At 41.3% G+C, this 7,354-nt stretch overlaps 1 pseudogene; it reads left to right on the forward strand.

The window, feature by feature from the left end:
- The first annotated feature begins 461 nt into the window (after positions 1 to 461).
- LOC100052347 (DDB1- and CUL4-associated factor 8 pseudogene) lies at positions 462 to 3,451 on the forward strand (annotated as a pseudogene).
- The last annotated feature ends 3,903 nt before the right edge of the window (positions 3,452 to 7,354 follow it).

Consider the following 7,354-nt stretch of genomic DNA (forward strand, 5'->3'; position numbering starts at 1 on the left):
AGGCATCGTTCATTTTATCTGTCAACCCTATGCCATTTCTATCAATTAGAGCTCTCAAGGTTTCCCTCAAGCTGTTTGATTTGCTGAAGATATTTCCTGTATGTCAGGAACTCACTAGCTGTGGGGGACCTTAGCAATCTCTCATTGTATTTCCCTATTTCTTCATTTCATACCGTACATTATCTTTAAGCAAAGCATTGAGAACCTTATGATGACTGTTTTGGCTAAGGAAGATCGCTTTTGCTGATGGTTCTAGAGAATTCTATTAGAATAAAGAGGGTTTTCCAAAGTGCAATTTGTTTTAATCTTCAAAAGCACCGTACGAGCAACCGCTGACAGGGTAAGACGGCTGTGGCCGTGGGGCCCAGGGCCTGGAAATTGCTGAGCGGTCTCGAAATATCGCGAGATGCTAGATGGGAAGAAGCTTTCTGAACCTCACCAGCTCCCGTACTTCCAACCGCCACAGCCGGATGTTGCCCCTCCCACTTCGGCCTACCTTGTTGGCGTCTTGCGCTAGGCCTAGCTTCTTTTTCTGCCGGAGCGAGCCTGTTCCTTTCCCCCGGCCTTGAGGGCTTTTCCTCACTACAGACCGGCTACAAGAAGCATCATTCAAGATGTCTGACAAAGGGAGCAGCACAAATGGCGGGCCAGACTTACGGAATAGAAGCCTGCGCGGTAGCCCAGAGGAGCCGTCTGGAGCAGAGGCCGGGAGGGAGACATCTTCACATAGTGAAATGAGCTTGAGACTGACCAGAGATGGTGGCGGAACCGGGGACAGTGGTGTCCTCAGCCTTGCAGGCGCAGAAAGTCAAGGCACAGACACAGGAAATTCAAGTGACGACTTCGACTTTGGAAATATGGAAGATAGTGACCATGTCCACGAGAATGAAGAAAACCTCATCTATTGCTTCTTAGATGAGGAGGGGCCAGGAGAGGAAGAGGAGGAGGAAGAAGCAGCAGAAGAACAGCCTCAGGTACAGTGCAACGAGGCTACCCATTGTCAGTATTTATCAGATAAGGATCAGGCTCTGGAGAATTGGATGTCCTCAGAGACATCTGCCCTGCCTCGCCCTCGCTGGCAAGTCCTTACTGCTCTTCGCGAGCGGCAGCTGGGTTCAAGTGCCCGCTTTGTATATGAGGCCTGTGGGGCAAGAGTCTTTGTGCAGCGTTTCCAGCTGCAGTATGAGCTTAAAGGCCATAGCAGATGTGTCAATAGTGTGCACTTTAACCAGTGTGGCACCTGGCTGGCCAGTAGCAGTGATGACCGTAGAGTGATAGTGTGGGACTGGATGCGTCAGCAGCCAGTACTGGACTTTGCGAGTGGCCACAGAAATAATGTCTTTCAAGCCAAGTTCCTTCCCAACTGTGGTGATCCCACCCTGGCCATGTGTGCCCGTGATGGGCAGATACGGGTGGCAGAGCTATCTGCTATACCACACTGCAGGAATACTAAGCGTGTGGCCCAGCATAGGGGAGCCTCCCATAAGTTGGCTCTGGAGCCAGACTCCCCTAAGTTCCTAACTTCAGGCGAAGATGCAGTTGTCTTCGCCATTGACCTCAGACAATGCCGGCCAGTTTCAAGAGTGGTGGTAACAAAAGATAAGGAAAATAAAGTGGGACTGTATACAATCCATGTGAATCCTGCCAATACTTACCAGTTTGCAGTGGGTGGACGAGATCAGTATGTAAGAATTTATGACCAGAGGAAAATAGATGAGAATGAGAATAACGGTGTGCTCAAGAAATTCTGTCCTCATCACCTGGTCAACTGTGATTCCAAAGCAAGTATCACCTGCCTTGTGTATAGCCACGATGGCACAGAGCTCCTGGCCAGTTACAACGATGATGATATTTACCTCTTTAACTCCTCTGACTGTGATGGAGCCCAGTATGTTAAGAGATATAAGGGGCACAGAAATAATGCCACAATCAAAGGTGTTAATTTCTATGGCCCCAAAAGTGAGTTTGTGGTGAGTGGTAGTGATTGCGGGCACATCTTCTTCTGGGAGAAATCATCCTGCCAAATTATTCAGTTCATGGAGGGGGACAAGGAAGGTACTGTGAACTGTCTTGAGCCCCATCCTTACCTACCTGTGATGGCAACTGGTGGCCTAGACCATGAGGCAAAGATCTGGGCACCCACAGCTACAACTACCACTGAGCTTCTTGGGTTAAAGCAAGTGATTAAGAACAACAAGGAGGAACGAGATGAAGATAGATTGTACCCCGTTAACCTGTTCCCAAGCCACATGCATTGCTTCCTCATGCATCACCTGACACAGAGAGGTCATCGCCAGCACCAGGGCGCTCCTGGAGTTGGGGTCATGGATGCAGACCTGGATGAGTCTTCCAGTGCCTCAGGTGCATCCGAGGGGGAAGAGAGCCAAGACCGTGTGGAGTGCCTGCCATCCTGAAGGCTTCGTACCAGCTCCAGCTAGATGTCACCTCAGTAGGCTGGACTTTAAGTTTAAAATTCAGTTTAACGAATATATTTGCCTTTTGTCTTTTACCTATTTTCACAATAAAAAGCATCTCTTCCATCTCCTTCCTCTATCTTCCTTCCTTCCTTCCTCGCATTCTTCCTTCCTCATTCTTTTCCTTTCAGTAGGTTTCTTTACTCCTCTGAATATATAAGAAATTTATTTATGCCTCTTTTCCTTTGTTCCTTTATAGCTAACCTCTAAAGTTTCCTAATTGGTGAAAAAATTAATAGCCTTATTGAATCTGTCTTCACATTTCTGACATCCTGAAAACTATCACCTTTTTTTTTCATCTTTAGCAGTTTATTATAAAGTTCTTCAGTTGAGTTGAAAATTTCAGAAATATGTTTATTCTTTAAATGTAAGGTAAAATAAAGGAAACCATAGTTTTGTTCCTTGAATGCTGATAAGTGGCCATACACACACACACACACACACATATACACACACATGCATGCACACACATAGACTCCCTCACAGAAAAGGAAAAGGGGAGAAAACTTGGGTAAATTCCTAACAAGATAATTCATCCTTCTAGAATAAATGACTTGGAGTTGTCCACATTTTCTGAATCCATATGTTAATATTGATTAATTTGAGTAGATGGAGGCTAGTAAGAGTTAAATTTAATTGCATGACATTGTTTACTCTGTACTTTCAATGCTCTTGAAGTTTCATGGCTGAGAACTCCTATGGGATTACCTTCTAGGAAGTCTTCTTGGGACATTCATCTCTTATAAGATACCTGTAAGATATCTCCTATAAGATATCCTATAAGAATATAAGAATTTCTAACATTTGAAAATATGTATTTGAACTAACTTTAAGAATAACTTAATGTTGTAATAAAGAGTTGTTTATACTTACAAAGAACTGTTTTATATCCTTGGAAGAAATACCTATTAGAGATCCATGCATTGCTTAAAATTCACTTTGGCTGTTTATAAGAGATTAAATTGCTTTTAAAAATATTCTGTCTTATTTAATGAAAATTTTGGGTGCTGGATGTCCAATTACTGTTCAATAATAATATTTATTTTTGTTTTACACTTATTATTTGTGTAAGTGAATTCAGAGGCTTGCCCTCCCATCAACACCCCTGTGAAGTATAAGACACCCTTCTTTGCAGATATTTGCTAAGAAAGAAGGGTATAATAAAACATCCTGTGGCCTGACAAAGTTTTTCCTTTGATAATACTCCTTAAAATGGATATTATCTCTGGCCCCTTAAGAGCAGGGTGAGAAATTTACATGATGAAGTTAGACTTTGGAATGGAAAATAACTTGACCCAAGTTCCTGCTCACTGAGATTCAAAGTTAGAGACAACTGCCTGGGGATCTGGAGGTCTGGGGCACCCCCTACCAAGGTCTGCTGACAGGAAAGGTCCTTAAAAGTCCCCAAAGAACCCAGTGACTCTGAACTAAGCACTGTCATTTAAAACAGAACATAAAGATAACAGAGTTATAAACTAGAATCCCAAGTTTGGGGCAACCTGCACACTTGGGTGGGATGTATACTAGCAGGATTAACAATGAAAAACCTCATTTGGAATTTCTAGTGACACTGGGTGGCCTGCTGTTTGGAAGCAGGTCTGCCTCTGGGGGGGGGGGGGTTGTACTGTGAACTAAACTTTTTTCAGGGTTCCCTGAATGGTTCTGAGATTGTTTGTGCTATAAGAAGCATTTGGAGAGAGATTTGGAAGGCAAAGGTAAAGTAGTAGCCATATTATATACTCAGAAAGTAGGGGCAGGGACACATTGTTACTTATCTGCTGACTTACCTTAGTGTGAGGCAGCAGCTGGGTGTACAGCTACACCACTTCTCCCTCATATCTTCCTTCCAGTTCACCAGCTCCATAAAAAAGAGTGCCCACTTCTCCTGCAGGGAACTCACCTCATCAAAGTTGGAGGTTTGGAGGCAGTGAAAGACCAACACGGGTTCCAGTCTGTTTTTTTGGGTTCTTCATGGATTCCAGTCTATCCTTGCTTCCTCCACTTCACATCCATCTCTCCTTCCTGAATGCTGTGCTGACTTCAGGCTCCAGCACCTGAAGCAAAGACAAAAGCCTTAGGAAGACTGCTTAACCAGCTTCCACAATTACATACTGTCAGGTCCCTATTATGTCACCTATTATATGGATATCACCCCCAGTGTTTGTTTCTTTGTTTGAATCCTGACTGATGCAACCATCCCCACCTGCTTTGGACTGAGTAAGTGTTCAGATAATTTGGAGAATTTGCCATTTGGAGGAGTAAAATCCTCTAAAGAGAAAGGTTGGACTTGATTAAGATACACAGATAGGGAGTCAAATAATTCATTTGAGAAATAAAGCTATATTATAGGTGAAAATCAAGCTGGTAAAGTAAGTCCCAGAAAATGGAAGTAACTGTTACCATTTTAACTTATGCAAATATTGATCCTATTTACATACAGAAGAAAGCAATCCAATATCACTACCAGCCTTCCATGAGATGGCGAGCAAAGCTTACAATTCTATCAAATAAGCAGGCAAAACTGCACCTTTAAATTTAAGTTTTCATTCCAATATGGAATTTCAACAGGACAGTTCTGTGTAGGCCCTCATGGCCTTTATGCAATATTATAATTGTCTGCTAATTATGCAGAGAATTTAACTGCATAAAGTTGTGACAGATGCCAAACTATACTTTTAAAAATACGTCTTCTGGCAACCATGCCTTAAGCAGACAGGTGTGGAAAAGAATGGAGATAGAAAAACTATAATGGAGCCTAATTGCTAAATGGCAGGCCAAATAATTTTGGCGAGTTCTGTTAGTCCAACAGCAACCTTCAGCAGTGCCCGTTCTACTATGTTGCGAGCCAAAGAAGAATGCAGTAAATTTACAATAGATTGGATTTTAGCCATCCTGTGAGCAACTTCTCTGAACTTCACTATCTTAATTTACTTTGACTTCAGTCTCTTCAACAGTAAAATGAGAGGTTCGGATTTTTCGATTTAGTTCTCAGAGCCTTACGGAGCACTTGATATATAGTTCTTTACTGGAGAGTGAGAGTTCAGAGATGAATGTATGACAGTCCAGGTTCACAAGGAACTTCATATACTAGTCTCAGGCTGTGTTCTGGGGAGAGCTAGGGGTTTCGGATGTTTTTACTGGGAAGAGTACTTTATTCAAAGTACAATGTTTATTTTTCTTTCTTAGCTTTGGCAGCCTCTTTATCTCTAACCCCATTATATAAGCAACCATCTATGGAAATTAGATACATATATACTATCAAGTATACTCAAGCATAATTTCTCAGTTGTTCCTCATAAAAACCATATTAAAGTGGATGACAGGAACTTAAGTTCAGAGAAGTTAACTTTGCGAAGTCATAGTGCTACAAAAGTGCAGAGTAGGGGCTCAAATAGAATTTACAACCAAATTAGTCTAACAAATAGTGGTACACGGCATCTTTGTTTTGGCGCACGGCAATTTGGTTTAGTTGACAATAGAAATTGAGAACGCACATCTCAAGATTCTGTCGTGACATTTATGAGTCACCTTTCATCTATTAAGGTGGCCATAGTCTCACCTTGGACTTCTGGCAGCTGTATGGCAGCCATGTTAGCAACTCAAGCCCCTGAAATTGAATTGTAGGCCTCTGAGAAGAACACCAGTGAACCAAAGGGAAACAAAAGATAAAATACGAAATATAAAAACAGTACATGCTGGGGTAAGGACAGTACTTCTAGCTTCGCATTGATCTGGATATCATTAGCCAAAAAGGTTGTTACTTATGTATCTCTGCCTAGAATAAAATTCAAATTACAACTGGGCCTGAGTGATTGGTTCTCTTCATTACTCTGCTAAAAAGCTATAATGACTCAGATATTTTAGGCACTACCTTCTTCAGCTGACAGATATGACCAACACTGTGAGGGACTGAGGCCCATGACAGGTAACCATTAAGATCTTGGATCATATAGAGAAGCCTCTCTTTTCTACAGTAAGTTGCTCTCTAAGCAAGAGACAAGATTTGAACCTTAGGTGTTATCCTCTTAAGATTAGTAAGTGGTAATTGATAGTCACACTCATATTTTTTTTAAAGCTTGCAATTATGAATTCTCAGTAAGAGTATCTGTAAAAATTTTTAAATATTTTAGAAATATGGAAATAAACTTACCTTAACATCATCAGATAGAACCAGATATTTGGAGGGAAAGATTTTGTTCCACATGCTTTCTCATAGTAATTCCCTCTCAAAAAAATATATCTCTGTAGAATTTTAGGGTGATGGAACTACTCTGTATGATACTAGAGTGGTGGATATATGATTCAGTGCATCTGTCAAAGTTCATACAACTGTACATCAAAAAGAGTAAACTATAATATATGCAAACTAAAAGAAATTCAACCAGGATGTCAAAGGGTCTCAGAATGGAATACAGACTATGACAAATGAATCTAACTCTCTTACAAACGTATGACATAACCCCACTGAAGCAGGCGGGAGAAAAAGAAGCTGGCTAAATAACTTTGTCAAATGATGTTTTGAAGGGCAACTGCAAGACTAAAGACGAAAAGAACTGTACATAAAAACTGTACTTTAGTTGGCAAATTTGTTTCTCACGAGGATTCAAGTTAAGTAATAATTCTCAACCTGCTTTACATATATGTCTGAGGTTGAATGAATAAGTAAATGGATGACGGATAGTGAGAACTGGGTTTCTTACTGTCAGAGAGGGAAATTATAGATAAGCCAGGAGGGAAGGCTAGAGATGAGTCCTGTGCTACTGAATTAGAGTTGGACATATCAGTATGAATTCACAAATAGGTTAACATAATATAGCTACAGGTGGATAAATGCAGAAATAATTATAGAAATGTGTGTATACATGGGTTATTATACTGAC

This window comes from Equus caballus, chromosome X, assembly GCF_041296265.1.
Source record: "Equus caballus isolate H_3958 breed thoroughbred chromosome X, TB-T2T, whole genome shotgun sequence".
Taxonomy (NCBI): domain Eukaryota; kingdom Metazoa; phylum Chordata; class Mammalia; order Perissodactyla; family Equidae; genus Equus; species Equus caballus.